Source organism: Colias philodice, chromosome 10 (assembly GCF_061535455.1).
Source record: "Colias philodice isolate Cphi_HAF_F1 chromosome 10, ilColPhil1 Martin Lab GWU primary, whole genome shotgun sequence".
Taxonomy (NCBI): domain Eukaryota; kingdom Metazoa; phylum Arthropoda; class Insecta; order Lepidoptera; family Pieridae; genus Colias; species Colias philodice.
In genome coordinates, this window is record NC_143095.1 from 6,901,058 (window position 1) to 6,922,027 (window position 20,970).

Consider the following 20,970-nt stretch of genomic DNA (forward strand, 5'->3'; position numbering starts at 1 on the left):
AATTAGGTATATTTTAAATAACTTCTCAATTGTTTACTAAATCACAAAAGTGTCTATGAGGGGTTCAAAGAAGACAAAATTACCTACATTTTTTGGATACATGATTATTCTGTAAGTCTTAAAGGTAAAGACTTACATGCGACGAAAATAATAATATTTACAGAAATCATATAATTTTAATTTTGTTTAAATCAGCTATCATTTTTTAATTCTCTTTGATGGCCCGGGCTGGTTAATGGTGGCTTCTTCATTATCGTCGCTGAAATTTTCTGTTTCATTGTCTGTATTTTTAGTTTCCAACCATGAAATTTCGTCGTCGTCGTTCGTCGAATAATCTGCTCCTGCACTGCTCCGCTACTAATTGTCTTAGCGAGATGATATTATATAGCCCCTTCGTCGATGAATGCGCTATCTAACACCGAAAGAATTTTTCAAATCGGACCTGTAGTTCCCAAGATTAAGGCTTTCAAACAAACAAACTCTTCAGCTTTATAATATTAGAATAGATTTATTTTAAATATTCTAGAGCAAAAACTCTTTATTATAAAAAAATGTAAAGACTCATCAAAATCCATTCCACATAAAAGAAGGGGATAAGAATGAAATAAGAAATAATATTACGTGTAGTTTATTTACTTAATGTGCCAAATACAGGTCCAGATTGTCAGCTGCTCTACATAATAATATATGTTATCATACCATAGTAACATAATATGTAATAGAGAATTAATATGGGGTTATAATTGATCTAAAAATACCTCATGAAGGCCAGTAAGTAGATATGTCGTATTATATAACACCACGCGACAAACTAAGCAGTGATGCAGATGTCAACATGAATAAGACTTTTTAACGAAATAATTATTAATATTAAGTATAATAAAACTCATTTATAGTAAGTAAAATATTATGAACTCTGATGATAATGTAAGCGTAAACGATGATGCATGAAAAATAATAATAATACAAAATGTAAAACAGTCATCAAAATTGAAGCGTCTGCTCTGTTGCCTCCTATTGCATTAAAATATGTATTGCCAGAAATTTTAATTATTTACTAAATATTGACTTTCTAGGTATCGATAGGCACTCTCAAGATATATTGATAAATTAAAAGCAAATAAGTATGTACCTAGTTCATATTTCATAAAAAACAAATAGCGTCTTACTAGGTAATAATATGATAGCGACTTACTAGGTGATAGTTAAAATTTAAAAAGGATAAAAGTCTTCAAAATATTCCAAAGCCTTGTTTTCTATTCGATCACACTTCCTTATACCAATTATAAATTATTTCAGCCAAAGGTTTTATTAAATTCCTGTTATTAAAAATATATTTGCATTAGATAAATAGTTTAATGAATTATTCATAAGTGACATGAAATGTGAATCGACATAAACAAATCTGTTCATACAATTTAAACATTTGACTACTAAAATAAAATAGAATTAGTCCATGATTATTCATTAGTTATTAATAGACTTGAAGGTAATAATCGAAAATATTACTTGCATTTTTAACTCATTTACATTTTGCAGGTGCCTTTTACAATTATTAATATGTATTTTAGACTTGCTTTTTGGACAACTTTTAGCATACCTATCGAAACTATAAAGATATTTTTTTCAAATTCGAATATGCGCTATTCAACTAAAATCTTAATTTAATTCTGCTTATGAATAATTAATAATATATAGATTATAGAACTAATTGCAATAAACAAATAAATAATCTTATAGTCAATGAACGAAGAAGAAGAAGGTGAAAAGAACTTGTATAAATGACATTTATGTGTTTTTTTTAATCGTGTCAGATGCAGAAGCTTGATAATTAGCACGATTATAAGTTTCACACGTATTGTCCTTAGAAAATTAAAAACAAAAAACATTATTTTTAAAAGCGAGATATTCTAAGCAGCCAGCGATATTTTAAAAATAGAACAACATATATTTCAAACGCCATCGTCACATTCTATAAAAAAAAACATCTGTCATAAAATATAGAGATGTTCTCGAATGTTGATATCGGAAGTAAATACACCGGTAATACAGTTAAAGGCCTTCAACTCTTGTTCGGTCCAATGTGTGAACCCATTATGTTAATGACTGTACTATGTTAATGCAATCACGTGAATTGCTATGTTGAACTTATCAGCGAATTATTAAATTTGGTAAACATTACATACTAATGACATAAAATCTCTTTAAAAAGGTGTAGTTTTCTATTTACAACGGTATTTTCACCATATAGGTAATGTCCCTAGTATATTCTTAATTCGTGTAATGTCAGATATCGTATCTAATGTAATAACTAAAACTATAAGTTGTTAATTTTTTATAATAAATTTTAGTACGAGGATTCCCCATTTTTATATTTTTCGTTTAACGCATTTAAAAAGCAATTACTATTAAAATATTCAATTCAGTGTGGCTTCGAAACATACAAACCCAACTTCTTATCAATTACGTTCTTTCAAGTTCCCAATGAAAAGTTTTCGTTGGTAATTGAATTTCTAAAATGCAATTACAGACCTTGAACGAACTGACTTTTCAAACTGTTTAGATTCTAGTAAATGTCTCAAGAATAAAATATCTAACATTGGACTTACAGGTTTAATTAAAATGATGTTACTAAATTTGTTTGTGTTTTTCATCCTCTAAAAAATTTATTTCTATTTTTCTAACTATTCATTTTTTCTTACCTTAAAAGTAAAAAAAAAATGGTGAATACATCAATCTTTCTTTTCTTTGGCAATCGCAATCGCAATTTCAACGACGATATAACGATATCAAATCAAATAACAAATACAAATTATTTAATTTTAAAAATATGTATTTGCATTATAATTTAGAAAATTAGTAACTTTATCATAAAATACTTATGTTTTTTGTAGGCAGTACGTTTTGTTTACTACAAACAATAAATTGTAATAAACACGCTATAAGAAATAATAAACGAAGGCATTGAACAATCAGAAGAGTATTTTATAAGTGATCCCTACCAAAGTATCTAATTACTTCGTTTTCTTAGTTTATCGGCTATTAATGAAATCCAATAACATAGATATTAAAACTTTATAAACTACTAACCTACTTTGAAAGAACTCTTTCACAAAAATAATTTATATGTAGGTATTCCCAGTCCTTGCACGAGCAGTGAAGTTCGTTTTTTTATTTTATATCTGAAAATAGGTTTTAGGTATTAAATATATTATTAATTTTGAAGGAAGAAACATTATTCTGTAGGTCTTATTATACTATAAATCACTTATAAGTCGTCCGAATAAGTTGTAGGTACTCTTATTATTTCACTAAATAGTTGAGGCCCCGTGTGTAGTGAAGTATGAAATAAATAAATATACACCTACTGGCTAGTAATCATAATTCATATGCTGGTATTTGTACTAGTTTTTAATAGAAAGGCATGCGACCCTGATGAACGATGATAATCCATTCAAAACCACTTTAGAAGAATCTTGGTCAATTCCCATATTTCAAAACAGTCACAAACAAATAATTCAAGGCATACTTTCTTCATTATAATGTGAAAAATAATCTTATTTATTACGGTAACCTGATTGGGACGAAAAGTATTTTTGATAACTTGACCGTGTTTCGCCGTCATAAGCTAAAAACCACACAGATAAGATAATAGCATACACACATGAATGTTATAATATTCAAAAATATGTATAAACAAAAGTGCATTTCATGATAATAATCATAAGCCTGATATATGAACTAATTTTATAATTATCAATAAGTACGAATCAGTCACCTCAACAATATTCTTATGTAGGTACCTAGAGCTATTTAGTGAAAAATAAATTGAATTTAGATATATTTTTCTTTGTATGTAATTTTATGAAAAAATAAAATAAAGAAGCGTTCCCTTCACCATCAATAAGCCATTATCCATTAAAACAACACACGTCTTCTAAAACACACAAAAGTGAAGACTTTTGTCACTTCTGGGGTATTTTTATAGGCTCTGAATGGGGCAAATGCATTTCACATGTTCTTGTTTATTTTCTTTACAATTTTCAGATAACCGGTAGATCTACCAAAGCTATTTTAATACTGAAATATACGTCTTTGCTCTGTGACCTTTCGCCTTTTTTTATTTTAATAACACGCATAGTTTAGCTTCACTTGTATTTTTGTTTGCAACTAAAAAAATGCGTCTGGAATTTTATAAATATTATTTATTTAGGAACTCAGCGTATGCAAAACTATAACCTCCTTGAGCTCAGTATACCAACAGTGGGACACCCCATTAGATTTGATATTTACCTACTATGATCGTAAAAAATAATAATTTAAATTTTGTACACTCATCAAAAAATGCTGATAATACAATAATTTCAAGAGTTTGTCTTATTAAACCCTTTTTATTAAGTTATTTTTATAAACTAATGTATTACATGTATTCTTGAATTCACTTCAATGATTTATTACATTTAAATTTTTACATAGATATATTCTGCCGCCAATGCGGCCATGTTTCTATAAGGCTTTGTAGTTTAGCCCCAGGGCTAATTGTCGATACCACTTGACTGTGTCCCAATAGGTCGTAGTCGTCAGACAAGTTATGGTTTTTCACACTACAATCCAGGAAGTCCTTAGCTGCTTGCAATGCTTGCTCAGTTGGTGATTCCTCTGAAATTGAAAAAAATTGAGTGGATAACAAATTATTTAAGTAAATATAGGGCATTCGATCGCAAATCACAATCCTACAATTTACAAAGTGTAACCGTGTTACAAACCATTCAAATATATTTAGCAAATAAAAATATATAAACATGGAATTTCATCTGATTTTTATAGGTAAGTATAAATTTTGTTGAATAGGTATATATTTCATCGATATATTAGTCTAATTAAAATAAAATAATTCCATGGTAGATATAGACCGTTCGCTTCAAATATTTGTATTCCACAGACACTAATCCGTATAAAGCCGCACTTTAAGTCCAAGAGAAGTTTCGAGAAGATTAAGCTCGAAAAAATACCGCTTGCTTCAATTAAACGTCTGACTGGAAGTATGTGGACTTCTTTCAGTCGTTTTTACTCACTATCACATCTAATTAAATTTAATCAATCAAAGAACGTATTCTATAAATTTTTACCAGATAAAAACTTAATTACAAGTTCTAGCTAATGAAGATAACTGAAAAATCGCTAAGAATTATACAAAGAATATTACATGACTTTTCTATGTTATGCAATTGCATTTAAAATTAATTTCTATAAATAAACTACCAAACTCATAAATCAAGCTTATTCAATCCTTTTCTATAAAGTTTATAAGCTCTTTAAGCATAAATCAGATTTAATTAATACTTCAGATTAAGGCAGTCGGGTTAACCAAGACAGGGTATTGTCCCTTATCGTAGTATCTGCCATGAAGTATCTTAATTTACGCGCTGACAACAATAGAGTGATATTGTACTAAATATCATTAAAGAAAGGAGATAGAGGTCTCTATTCTCTCTTTACACACGCTATATAACTGAAAATATCAGGTTATCTGAATCCATCACGTCATAAATATGCTTATAATTCACACAATTATGTAAAATAAAAATATAATATTATAATGATACTAAACTGGCACATCAGCAAAATTAATCAAGAAAGTTTCTGTAACACTGGTTTTCAGTAACGACCTTATAATATACAATGATGCCAATAAATGATGCTGGACACAATAACATTAATTAATCGAATTATTTATTTTATAAGAAAATATCAATAGAGCACTTACTCCTAAGATCCTATTGTGTCTTATCAACAAAGAATATATAAATAAACTAACCCCTAAAATCCCCAATGAAGGATAAACCAATGGATTTGCTATTAAGCCCCTTTGAGTGCGCGCCGACATGCCACCCGGAACCTTCATACACCTTTCCGTTGCTGCCGACGTAGAAACTGAAACTAGGTAGTGTATTATTTCATTTACCACCTTTCCTTAACATAAATAGTAATAGGTACCACAATATTGTAAAACGTCATCCAAACTTGACAAGGTAGTATAGAATAAAAGAAAGAAGCTTTAAAACTATAGAACTGTAATTTTGATATTGTATGTAAAGTACCGGTCAAAATTCGGGTAGCCCGATTTCAGTGAAAATGATGTCTTGGTAATTTTCGATAAATGCTTCGAATCTACCTCTAAAAGAACCGTGATGTACACCCTCAGTATAGTTATAATAATGACAGAGATCTCATATTATAGTACTTATCCTCTTTACAACTAAGATTAAAAATAAGCGATCATTAGAAAGCCTCCCGCTATTTGAATAAAAGAAAGTTCAGCTTGCTACAGTTTAATACATTCACGGAGATGTCTTTGAAGTTTTAGTTTTAACCTTTTCTTTCTTAGAATCTAGGTTCATTCACTGTACTAAGTTGTGTAAGTACTCTTAAGTTAGACGCAGATATAATACTGAACATCTCACCGCTTTATATGTTTTATTAGTTTAGTTATTTTGAAGAGTTTAATATGAATGGACCTAATTTTCGGGAGTAAACAGGAAATAATAATATTATGCTTTATTTATTAATTATACAAAAGCCTTGCACAGTTTTCCTACTATTAACCTCTCACGCGTCCTACTATAAAATACTGATTTAGTTACGAGCAAATAATGTACGTAGGACGCGTGAAGCTTTAATAATGTTAGGCGCGGGACATATACAAGCGGCGCGGCGCGCCGCGGGCGCGCTGCCGGCGTGCATCGGGTGCGCTATTGGCATTTTGTATGAAATAATTTTGGAAAGGCGGCGCAACCTTGGCACAACCGTGGCGTGCCGTCTCGACGCCTGTCCAAAATTCTTTCATACAAAATGTATAAGAAGGACGTGGTGCAAAACAGATTCAAGAGGTGCGCTTATGGCACGCCCGCGCCCGCGCCGCTTGTGTTTGACCCGCGCCTTAGAGGAAGTTATATAAGACAAAGGCCTCCCTTGTGTAGTTCGGAACAAACATATACCGTCGCCTATTAATTGATTGCTTGGACAATCAGGCTTACTGCGTTCTGTATTATGTGACCCAATTTCTTAGAAAGGAAAGCATACGAAAATAATAATAGTATAAATCATAAGATGTTTTCATGCGTTTTATTCGTAAAATGTTTAATATTTTATTTTATCTTAATATCTGTTCAACCAAAAATTTGGTCTGTCATATTATGGTACGGGAGCCAGGAACAGATTTTATGACCAAGTTCCTCTCAAGCGGTAATTAGTAAAATGCATCAAAGTATAGTATTATGAAGCCTCGTGAACGTCAGCTGGAGCTCGGTTGGGGGGAAGAGCGGTTGTAGCCTCCCGTATCAGCTGACGGTTTTTCCACCAAGATACAGCCAGCTGACCTATATATTTATCCACAGTTACATATAAGCTATCATCAGGTAAATTTTTGTTTGAGAGGATATCACGGAAAATATTTTTTTTTTTCTTTCATGTTCGACACACCAGCTGACGTATAATACACCATGTTGTAACCAGCTGATTATTTTTTTTCGTTGAGATATTGGGTTAGCTACAATTTGACAAATTTTTAGCTGAGAGGAAATGAATGAATGAATGTATTTTTTTTCCTACGTGCGTGGGAGGCTACAACCGCTCACCCCCCCAACCGAGCGCCAGCTGACGTTCACGAGGCTTTATAATACTATACTCTGAGGCGTCTGACGAATTATCTCTTGAGAGGAAATAATTAACCAAATTTGCACCTGGCTCCCGTACCATTATGTATTGATTGTATTTTATGTACTTCTTATAGTGAAATATAATTTAAACTGCACTAATTTTGTCGTTATTATTAGAATCGCTTCGATACATCATTGTCAGGTTTTACGATGCCTTATATGATACATTTTCTAAATAAATTAAATAATTGATACGCTTATCGAGTCTATTGAAATTATCAAAAGATCAATCCTATTTTTATGAGTTCAAAGTACAAATAAATTACGGGTAGGTACCTATTAGCTTTGTATACTCAGTAATCTTAATATCTCTTTTTAACGTGAAAAATAATCCATTTGAGAGAACACACTCACATAGCCACACATATTATTATGATTTAGCACATAGTACTCACATAGTCACTTAGCATAATTTATCACATACAAATAATTTTTAACCGACTTCAAAAAAAAGGAGGAGGTTATCAATTCGGCCGGTATGTTTTTTTTTTATGTATGTACACCGATTACTCCGAGGTTTCTGAACCGATTTACGTGATTCTTTTTTTTGTTTGATGCGGAATGGTGTCGAATTGGTCCCATAAAAATTTTATTCGGATAGGCTCGCTAGTTTTTATTTTATGAACATTTTTGTCTGATCTCGATGACTTAATTGAAATGTAGCAAGTAACTTTGATTCACTTCCCGGTAACCGATTGAGCTGAAATTTTGTATACGTATGTAAATTGGATAGCGATGAAACATTATCATGACATAGAGCTGATTTGATGATGATAGGAACTCAGTAATATATTGACTCAACTTTATCGAGTTTGGGCTCGTTTGATTCGTGTTGAAAAATGCACTAAAAAGTATGAAATAAAAATAACTACGTTAAAAACAACCGACTTCAATAACGGAAAAGAAAAAAAATAAAAAATATTGATACGACATCAAACATCAATTTAGTAAATAGCACATCTAAATAATATGTAGTAATTAATAATATCAATATTTTTTTTTCTTTTCCGTTTTTGAAGTCGGTTGTTTTTAACGTAGTTATTTTTATATACCCCTGACAATGCCCATCTTTTCCACCTTACAAGAAATTATACTCACGAATTGCCAATATCTGAGAATTTCAGCACATCAACGTGTTGTTTCCTAACATTCATTTCGTCAGTGAAGCATTGGCCCGTAACCGTATGCTGAATGACTACTAAGTGTTACTGGCTTTGACAAATCCACAGGATTGTTCAAGGGCGTTGTACCCCATTGAGATAGGGGTACGACTCCGCAATCCAGATCTGTTCAATTCGAAACGGTAGGATTAATTGCTGCGCCAAATTACTAAGCAATGCGTTAATTACATTGAGAATTACTAATATTCAGGTGTTGACGGTTTAATATTCAAAATAATATATCAGTAAGGCTTTGTTGGTTAGTTGAGTATAAAAAATATAACTTTAATTGGTGTCAAAAAGGAGGCGCGATCTCTTGAGATACATTGAATGAATTGAATGTGTAAGCTTTGTTGAATTTATATTTTTGGTTTTATGGCATTCAAATGCTTTATAAATATAAATTTATAAAGAATAGAAAAAATTCGATCACGAGGCGGGACTCGAACCCGCATCCTTCGCGCCATTCCGGGGCGGATGCCTGACCAACTCAGCCACTCGTGACCCGCCAGAGCAATCGAATTTATTCTATTCTTTCAGTTTTATGTGTCTGAAGGGACACACCGCGCGCCATCTATTGAGATGATTAACAACCATTTCAACCAATATGAAGCACTTTTCAGTGAATACAATATTGTAACGATGGAACACGACCTTTTTTTTGTTGAATTTATATTTTTTCTATTCTTTATAAATTTATATTTATAAAGCATTTGAATGCCATAAAACCAAAAATATAAATTCAACAAAAAAAGGTCGTGTTCCATCGTTACAATATTGTATTCACTGAAAAGTGCTTCATATTGGTTGAAATGGTTGTTAATCATCTCAATAGATGGCGCGCGGTGTGTCCCTTCAGACACATAAAACTGAAAGAATAGAATAAATTCGATTGCTCTGGCGGGTCACGAGTGGCTGAGTTGGTCAGGCATCCGCCCCGGAATGGCGCGAAGGATGCGGGTTCGAGTCCCGCCTCGTGATCGAATTTTTTCTATTCTTTATAAATTTATGTGTAAGCTTTATCTAAGTAATTTTATGTGATTGTGAGATGTTATGAGCAATGTTTTATTTAGCTGTTATTTATTAAGTAAAAAGAAATCTGTTTTGTTTTACCATCGCGGAGAAGGGAAAATTAAAACGCTGTATATAGTAGGTACTGTACATACCTGTAGCGACCACAAGTTTTATAACAAGCAATAAAACAATATACATTTCGTTTCCTTTCATTGAGCACTAATTGAATAATAAACACAATCACTGTTTTTTATATTATGTTAATTATTCCAAACACCATTTATTAAATTTATATGTTAATAGTAATCAAATACGTATATATAACTAGTAACATCCTAAAGGTTCCCTTTGATTGGAAAATCTGCTTACTATATTCACGGCTTGATTACTCATCAATACTTAGAGCATTTGGTTTAATACTCTAAGCATCAATATATATATATATACGTAAATGTGACTGTAAAATTGTTTTTCCCTGCATACGAAGAACGCTATTAGATTTACATAGTTTTTCAATCGATTGTTTCTGTTATTATTTGTCATGCTGTGAGTGTTATAATGAAATGAAATATTTTGTAAATTTTCAAAATATTTATGGTGGAATATAACAATTATTGTAGACCGTTCTGTACAGAAATTGAAAGGATTTTTTTGGATATATATTGTTTTAATTTTAATTCAGAAATAAGATGTGACGTTGAAAGGATGCGAAGTATAATAATAAGGGGGTATATAATAAGGGGGATTTCTAAAAACCAAGAATCAATTTAAATGAAAATAATGTTTTGTTTAACGATCTGCGAAAAAGGGAAATCTATGAGATTTTTCTATTTGTACTCTTGAAAACCTGAGAATAATCAATATAATCATTGACAATTTTATTTAATTTCAAGGGTGCACTCACACACATCAGTCACCGTCACGGCACGTCACCGGACAGGATTAAAAAAAAATATGTATCAATAGTTCTAGTATGACTCTGTTCCCACACGACAGTCGCCGGCACGAAATCTATCAGTGACGTCCCCGGTCAGGCACGTCAAATAATCTTTCCATACATGTATCATACTTTTATCCCCACTCACCCGGTGCCGTCACGTCTCAGTTCAGTCAGCGTCGTGCTACCGTCAATTGCTACATGTTCTCTAGCGTGACACACGTCTAATCACTCACTAACCTGATGTATGTGTTCAATGATTCAGTCAAACCGGCGACGTGACTGACGGACAACATGACGGTGACTGGTGTTTGTGGATACGTACACAAACCGTCACCGATCAGTCATCGGTGACTTGACGGTGACTGATGTGTGTGAGTGCACCCTAAACGTGTCATTTTATACGTTACGGGGATAATATTATGTACCGGAATTAAATAATTAAATGTGTGATCAGCAATTCTATAGTATTGATTTTATTTAATAGTAGAGCTATAATAATATAACGGGTGATTTTTTAAGAGGTATAGGATTTGATTTAAAAAAAAAACACAAAAAACTTGAAAATGTTGATGTAATCTATAATGGAATTGATAAAACGATCAATATAATTTAATGTTTGAAGATGATTTCATGCAAATGATGGCCGCGGCTCCAGTTTAGATGGCCCATTCGCAAGGCCTAATTTCGGCACACTAACATATCGGCCGGTATATCACGAATACTTAAATGCTTCAATATTGGCTACCAGTGCGTCAATCGTTGCTGGTTTATCCCTGTAGGCATAAGAAATAGTCCAAAGGCGTTTGATCACGCGATCTAGGCGGCCAATCGACGGGCCCAAAACGTGAGATAAACTGTTCGCCGAAGGCGGCTCTCAATTGGGCTATTATTTCGCGTGCCGTGTGGCATGTGGCACCGTCTTTTTGAAACCACGTGTGAGGCATGTCCAATTCTTCCATTTTAAGCAAAAAAAAATAAAATCGCCAATCGATGAAGTGCATCGCGCACTTCTTAACCGACTTCACACTCTCTTAACCGAGCATGCATTTTGATAGTAAAATTCAATAATTTGCAAGCGTTGTTCGTTCGTTAGTCGATTCATGGTTAAATTATAGACCAAACTGAACAAGTTTGATAAAGACACAAGACACGATTCACGCGTGATCTATCAAAAACAGTATTGCCAAAAAGAAACCAGCAAAAAAATCACCCTATAACATGATTGTGTGACCAATTATAATATAATTGGTTTCTTCACAAAAAGAACACATGGTGTTAATGGGCTTCAGTTTAATGACCCCTATAAACCTTAGTTCTCGTAAAAATAAACAATCAACACTGCAATTTATATAAATCTTCATATGAATGCTTTAATTCAATTATTCACCTTACAGTAAAAATTTTAGGCTTTATTTATATACTTGGGTAATTAACATTTTATAGTAAAACTAGCTTTCCACCCGCAGCTTCGCCCGCGCAGTCAAAGAAAAACCCCAGGGTAAAAAGTAGCCTACGTCCTTTCTCGGGTATCAAAATATCTCTATATCAAATTTCATGCAAATTGGTTCAGTAGTTAAGGCGTGATTGAGTAACAGACAGACAGACAGAGTTACTTTCGCATTTATAATATTAGTATGGATAGTATGGATTAACACGCTGCTAGTGAATATTTTTAAAACTTGCAATGCTATTATTGCCAGCCTTGTGGTATAAATGTATTAAGTATATTATGTACCCAGTCCTATACACATAAGTAATAAATATACATAATTTTACAAACCAAGTGTATGATCTAGAAATCGTCGTAGCAGTTACAAATGTCGAAAACAACCTAACCAATCTCTTGTGAATTACATATTACTAAACTAACATCACAACCTAACTCCATCCATTTATTCAATTAGACTTCATTTGAAGCGCTTTTCTCCCTAAGTAGCATGTCGTTTCATAATGCGCGGTCGTTATGAAAATTACCCCTGTTTATTACTTACTCGATAACATTTATATACATTTTTAACTATCATTTTTAAACGCCTTTCCTTTGTCTCATACATGTAGATGCCGTTGACTTTGGGCTTATGTTTTTGTATGTCATAATGCAATAGTATATAACAGATAGATGTTGGACAACCGATTGGAACGAAGTTCCTTTCCTTTTGAAATAAGTAATAAACGGGCTACTCAGTACTCACCTACCTGCAGCAAGGGCAATAGTGGAATTGCACCCTTTAATAATTGTCACTTCAATTGTGATGTGTATAGGCAAGCAGGGACAATTTAGAGAACAGCTGAAATTGCTCCGTGCTGGAAACTAATATACTATCAGTGAAAATGTTTTGAAGATAGGTTTAAAGAAACATATTTGGGAAAAACACCCAGACAAAATTTCCAAAATAGTCTTTTATTTAACTGCGATAAATAATTGACGCCTTAATTTTTTACACTCTTGTCTATACAGCAGATAATTACCTCTTAAAGTAGACGGTCAAACTGTATAGAAATGACAAAGTATCGAATAAAGTTAAAGTCTGTTAAAGTCTGCCTGCGCCACACCTAGGATGTATCGACGACGAACTTTCGAAGTTACAAAGTTTTAAATTTAGGAGACATTCTTGAAAAGCTTCCGAACACTTGACATATCACAATGAGTTAATTTAGAAAGGCTTGAGGGATAGGTAATTATAAATTGTTTTTAGGATTAAAGTGGGATATGAATATGCTTTAAAATTTCTTAGACTTTTATAGATATTTTTTTGTAATATTGACTGATCCCCTAATATAGGTATTCTAAAGATTTTTATCGTGAAGATAGTAAATGGTCAATTATTATAACATTTTAACTCAATTACGAAAATATATTCTATTAGTATACATTTAAATTTATTAAATTATTTAGTAGGTATTATTATTTTGACGACAGTCCAATAATAATTGAACTCTCTTAGTAGAATAATAAGTAACAACGTGGGATGAAATTCAAAATGGTTTATGCGAATTATTTAATCGTTAACATTCACAATTTCTTAATGTTAAGAGAATTTTAAATAATATAGATACTTTATTATTAACATATATGTATATGCGTAACCTATGATATATAGGCAGAAATGGTAATTATAAACTACATATAATAATAACCACAGATACCACAAATTATTTATAAGAATCATAATTACTTGCAGTCTCTCCACATAATAAGGAAATTCATATTTATCTCTACATAGACTATAATAACTTTATACTTAAGTATTGAATTAAATGGAAACTAACGTATAAATAGCAAGTTTCTATAATTACGAAATGTACATAATGTACGAAATTTTTTCTCACCTTTTGAATACAATAAAACATCTTTAACTTCTAAGATTATTATTAAATAGCTGTGCCCCGCGGTTTCACCCGCATTGCTCCGCTCCTATAGGTCTTAGGGTGATGATATAATATAATCCTATAACCTTCCTCGATAAATGGGCTATCTAACAACGAAAGAATTTTTCAAATCGTACCTGTAGTTCCTGAGATTAGCGCCTTCAAACAAACTCTTCAGCTTTATAATATTAGATTGAATAGTCTCTTCTCTATATTATCTGATCACGACAGACAGTTACTAATATTCCAATATTTATCCAATCTACAAGCTTGTTTACTAAGCGACCCCTTTGATTTACTACCTACTATACCTAGTTGTAGAGCACTTCATACAACGCGCTTGGATTCTATCATATAAAAACATATTATTATTAAGGTGATGAATTAATTTTTCTAACATTTACGGCCCTTTTTAAACCTTCGTAATTTTTATATTATTAAAGTTGTCGTGATGAAAATTCTTGACAAGAAAGTTCAATAGTAACACAATACGTCTACCGTTTTAGAAACATGATTCCATGATATTTTCTCGATAGAAAAAAAATACAAAGTTCTCATTGTTATTTTTTTTTAATCTCTGGCATCTTCAAAATAACAAACGTAAAGTTACGACTTTTTGGATATTAACTATAAAATATACAACCTATACGTCTACCGTGTTAGAATTTTGAAATATGCGATGGTTTTGAAATAAACAAGAAATACTTGAAATTAGCGCCTGACCAGCCAATATAGCGAGAGCCGCCCTGTACCTTCCTACCCCGATCGCTGCACGAGTCATTCCCGCTACGGCCGTCACACGGGGAACTTGTGTCGCTTGCGCAATCGTAAAAAAGGGTGACAACACGATAAGACAAAATGAGACAAATGGGGACAATAAAGAAAATAAGAAGAAGAAACATAAAGGTTGGAGGAAAAAGAATGCTTACAATTGGAACAAATTAAGAAGTAAGTTGGTTTTATTTTAAATTTGATGATAATTGTATTATAGACGATGTTTGATATGTACCCCTGTTTTAAGTACATAACGAATGTGTAAGATTTTTTCATTTATAGCATAAATAATCTTTTCAGAAATCCGGAATCCAGAAGGAAAATAAACCCACTGATTGTTCACAATGTGAACCCACTCCTTCGTAAGTACCTTTATTCAGTCAAAAATGTATGTTATCAACGCTCTACTGGTTTTATCGCATGATTCCATTTTTAGCAAAAAGCAACAAAGTGCAAAGAAATAAAAAATCATGGTGAACTTAGTGGAAGTATGGTGGACGTAATATGGAATTATGGAACAGGAGCTCATTGGAGTAGTATTATACATATTATACATATATATTTTTTAAAAAAATACGAAAAAATTTCAAGAATTTCTTAGTAGGTGGTAGATAAGTATGTTGTATAAAGAATTTGATGTTGATATTTATTTCATTTATACTTACTACACCTGTGCGGGAAATTGCTTAGTACTAAAACCGGTTTATATGCATATTTACATAGTAATGTGAGATTTCATTTCGAAAAATTTTGTGTAAGTATATTAAATTGAGTTCCTGGGTGATCTGGAAACACAATTGGGCCCGGAGGATGGCGCTGCAGTCACTCCTCCTAATCACATGAACCGATTTGGATGAATATTTGTGTGCACATTTCATTGTTGTGGGATGATTGGTTGATTCGTTTTCACATTAGCTAATATTATGTATTTTTGTTGTTAGAAAGTAAACTTAATTTAATGTTTATAATACATTATTATTGGTATAAATAAGCCAGTGTTCGTCTCACATTGCTGTACCTGCCTACCTATCCTACCAGGGCCTAACTTTGTTCTGGCTATTTTATTTTGATTATTTGTAATGAATAATTACAATTATAATAGAGTGCAAAAAATAAATACATGCGTCAATATATTTTGTGTTTTTTTTAAACAATTTTTTTATTTAAAAAAATATCATTCCGACCGCGGCTTTGCCCGCGTGGAATTAGGTTATATCATGAATCCTGTTTTATCCCACAGAAGTGTTCAGTTCGGATAAAAAGTATCCTATGTGTAAATCCAGGCAATTAGCTATATTTTATCAAAATTGGTAATGTAGTCTTGACGTGATTAAGTAACAACTAACAAAAAAATATACAAATTAACATCCAAAGTTTCGCATCAGTTTTACTGTATTAGCGATATCTTCCACTCTTGACTTTGACTGAGAAGAATTAGGGTTTATAACTTCTTTCAGAAATAGTACCTTTCATTTCTGGGCATGATGTAATATCTACGTCAGCATCAAATTCTATCTAAATCAATTCAGTAGTCCGCGTAATTAGGTACCATTTCATTTTTTCAGAGTAACAATATTTTTTGTTATTTAAAAGATTATTTATAACCTGTATTATTTTGTAATAAAGTAAACATTACGAAATAATAATTATTAATAATTATTAATAATGTCTAAGTAGTTGTTAAAAAGAAGATAATTTTGTGTTTATAAGCAAGAAAATAAAACCAATAAATCAACAATTAAATATATGTATAACAATATTATAACTGTATGACGACTCCATACATGTTTGTCCCGAGTCGGCCAGCGGCAGCGCGGCGAGTATGCAAGAATGACTTCGCGCACACCCGCGTTCGCGATAGCGAGCTATTAGACTCCGCCCGCCAAGCAGTGGATTTTTTTTTGTGTATCGTCTTAACATAGGTTTATTTCGCACGCCTAAATCGTGTTTTAAGTAATATTTTTAACAAACCCAACACGTTCCGAAGATAACAAATTCACAACTGAATTTACCTACTTAAAATAGTTAGGTACAGATAAAAATAAACGACGTAAAAATTTATTTTGCCATATCAATTTCTTTTCAAAAACAGGATTTTATTAATACACTGAACTACATATAAAAACCTATATATTATAAAAGCTACAATCCCACATCAAAACGTTCAATTCAGGATGAATTTGATCCAAAAATATCAATCTATAAATAAAAAAAAACCATAAAGGTTACCAACTAACCAAAATTGTAGTTACAAAACGAGAAATATAAACTAGTAAATCAAATGCTTTTTAGGTTGTATTTGTATCATTGTGACTTTATCAATAGTAATTTATTATACAAATACTACCTACTAAATCCTACTAATATTATAAATGCGAAAGTTTTTGAGGATGGATGTATGTTTAGGTGTTTATGTTTGTTACTCTTTCACGCAAATACTACTGAACCGATTACAATGAAATTTACACACATATAGAGGGTAACTTGGATTAACAAATAGGATAGGTTTTATCCCGGAAATTCCATGGGAACAGGAACTATGCGGGTCTTTCAGCTTTCTATGAAAACGCGGGTGATGCCGCCGCGCGGGCGGAAAGCTAGTTTTATGTAAATGCGAAAGTTTGGGAGAATGGATGGATGTTTGTTACACTTTCACGAAACTACTACTGAACCGATTAAAATGAAATTTGGTATTTAGGTAGCTGAAGACCCAGAATAAGACGTATGCTTATCTCGGAAATCCCACAGGAACGGGCACTATGCAGTTTTTTCTTTCAAAACGCGGGCGAAGCAGCGGGTGGAAATCTAGTTCAAATAAACCTGTGTTATCCACTCGATTATTTAGGTACAGTAAAGTAACTACCTAATTGTTCGCTTAATTATTTAAATAATTCTCATTCTATCACAAATATTCTAGTATACGGAATTTGTCCTTGATAGCTTAACAGAATGTAAAAATAATTTAAAAAAATTGGTTGTCTGTAAAGTCGGTTTACTGACGATAGTTGAACGAGACAACGTCCGATTGTGCTTCTTTGTCGCTCGTTCCGCGCTCTCGCTTGCACTTCAAGCCTTACACGGAACGCCTCAGAGCGAGGTAACGCCGACTTATGTTTTTTCGTGCGTGCAGCCGGCTCTATCGAATTATAAATTTATAAGACGTTGTCACGTCAAAATATGGTAATTATAATCAAAATGATACTGATATTAAATCCCTATTAGACATAATATAAACAAATGAATCGATATAACTAGAAACACGAAATTTTAATTAAAATAGCTACATAATACATTAACGTCTAAAATTATTAAGATCTTCTCGAAACCGGAACTAATAAAATTCCATTCATTAATCATAAAACATTCAACTCTTGAATTAACATCAATAAGCTTTTTTCTTGTTTGAAAAAAAAATAAATCCTTATTAAATATCTGTGGAAAATTTAATAAACTAAAACAACTTTTTTGCAGACAAATATTAGTAAGGAAATTAGTAGAAATTTTACAAATATACTCATAACATTATAATAAAGATAATATTATTATATAGGATCTCTTCATGTTAATACTGCGCGTGTTATTTACAAATATGCTGTCAACAGAACTAGCTGTGCTCCGCGGTTTTACCCGCAGTGCTTCGCTCTTGTTGGTCTTAGCGAGAGGATATTATAGCCTTCCTCGATAAATGGGCTATCTAACACCGAATGAATTTTCAATTTTCAAATCGGACCAGAAGTTCCCGAGATTAGCGCGTTCAAACAAACAAACTCTTCAGCTTTATAATATTAGTATCTATAGATTAGTATAGATTTCGTAGATTCGATTGTATAGTCACGCTATCCAGAATTTCAAATATAAATATACATTTTCGCGGTTATAATTACAAGTGTATATTTTAGTAGGTTGAAAATGCACGCTACTAATATTATTGCACGTGATGCAATTAATTACCGATAAGTTTTTTAAAGATTACGGATATGAAACTCTGTAAATATATAAGGTATTAAATGTTCGTTGAACTCTGCTATGAACTATCGTACTTGAGAATATAAAATAGTTTTTTTTTTTTCGAATCAAGTCGAGTGATCGTTTTTTTGTTTTTGATTTTTTAATTCTCATTTAAAAAGCATTTGAATACTATAACTATATAATATCAAAAAGTCAAAAACTATCGTACTACTGAAAATCTTAACTACAATGTTTTTCAAGTTGTAGGTACGGCGCTAAGTGCAGACATTTATATTTGGAATGAATATATACTTTTTTACGTTTAAGGATAAAAAATATTATTTAATATTTTTCGTATACGTGAAGCTCATCACGCTTTTTATCACGTGACTATTAATATTGGCAATCCGAAAATGTTCGAATGAGATATTGGCAATTTGGCCTCCTAGGTTGATTGGTCGTTGAACCAAGAGGTATCTTCTTCGTTAAAGTTGAAACCTAACAATTAAATTTAGAGCTTATGGAACTCGCAGTAAACTTTTTTAATTATTAATTAGTCAATTTAAAGCGCAAACTAAGACATCCATTATAGGAAAATCGGATAATCATTTGTTGTACATTTAAAAAAAATATAATCTAAAAAATTGGCACATAAACTCAAACGAATATCATTTTTACATGTCTACTTATTTTCATAATAATTTTATCAGTAAAATTACTATGAAAATAAGTTATAAATAAAAAATGTTTTCCCTTTCTTTATATTTTATTCTACGGTCAAAAATATAAAGTTCTACTTTAGCCAATACATACAATAACAATGTAACCTTACATTTTTTAACTAAATTTCCTCGAGAACTAAAACGTACTCTATCTATTGGTGAATACAGCATGAAAAGTCCATGCAGTAGGTAGTTGTTGAGTTTATCGCGAACAGGCAGATAGACGCGGCGCTGAGGACTTTGTTTTATATATTACTAGCTTACCGCCCGCGGCTTCGCCCGCTTTGTCTATAACCTAATAAATTAGGTATATACTAAAACCTTACTCTTGAATCACTCTATCTATTTAAAAAAAACGAATCAAAATCCGTTGCGTAGTTTGAAAGATTTCAGCATAGAAAGGGACAGAGAAAGCGATTTTGTTTTATACTATGTAGTGATTATACACTAATAAACATGTATGTAAATCGATATCGATTTATCGAGTATACATCTAGCAAATACTATAACGGAAACGCTCATATGCTTCGTTCATTTGATATTCTAACCATTGTTTATCAAATCGTTAGTGGTTCTTACGCGTCAGTTGATGTTTAATGAATACCGTTATGCATGAATTAATTTCAATAGACAGAACAAGGGCTCCACATTTTATAGGTTATCTTGTAGGGTCGTGTATTATTCGCTTATCATTTTAAATTGTATTGACATTATGCGTAATCATTTGGTAATAATGGATAATTCATTGTGTCCTTGCTTTACAATCCGACTGATCGGAATAATGCAAACAGAAAAAAATGTATTTTATTTTTAGAATGACATTTCATACATAAAGGTATTATTTTGTATATTTTTTTTATTTTATAATCGTGTAATATACGAATACATATTATTGATAGCTCTCATGGAATTTTCGTGATATTTCAGAGATTAATGATAAGGGTGAATAAAAGGCTGTTAAATATTATGAAAGCTTTTTTATAAACTATATCCACGAATAAATTCTTCATAAAATATAATATAGGCTATATATCATCACAATAAGACCAACAGGAGCGGAGCAATGCGGGTAAAACTGCGGGGCACAGCTAGTTATCAATCTATATTTATATAACTATTTTATCTCCTATGCATGAACTGATGAGTAAATAATCACAGTTCGAGAATTCAATAGTTTAGATAAGTAAGTATTAACTAAAGAGTTCACAAAAAGGGAAATAATAACGTAAACACTTGTGCTTTGAACTTCAAAACGCACCCGGGCCGTGCTTCAATTAAATTTAACAAAATGTAAATCATCATTATGAATATTTTGCCTTTTTAAA

At 31.8% G+C, this 20,970-nt stretch overlaps 1 long non-coding RNA gene and 1 pseudogene across 1 annotated transcript; one reads left to right on the plus strand and one right to left on the minus strand.

Annotated features, from left to right (window-relative positions):
- Positions 1 to 4,436: 4,436 nt before the first annotated feature.
- Positions 4,437 to 11,791, minus strand: LOC149485252 (peptidoglycan recognition protein-like; annotated as a pseudogene).
- A 2,803-nt stretch (positions 11,792 to 14,594) lies between these two features.
- On the plus strand, positions 14,595 to 15,509 carry LOC149485253 (uncharacterized). The gene is made up of 3 exons (XR_016316138.1): positions 14,595 to 15,149; positions 15,276 to 15,337; positions 15,412 to 15,509. It is a non-coding gene; the product is annotated as an uncharacterized LOC149485253 (long non-coding RNA).
- Positions 15,510 to 20,970: the final 5,461 nt, after the last annotated feature.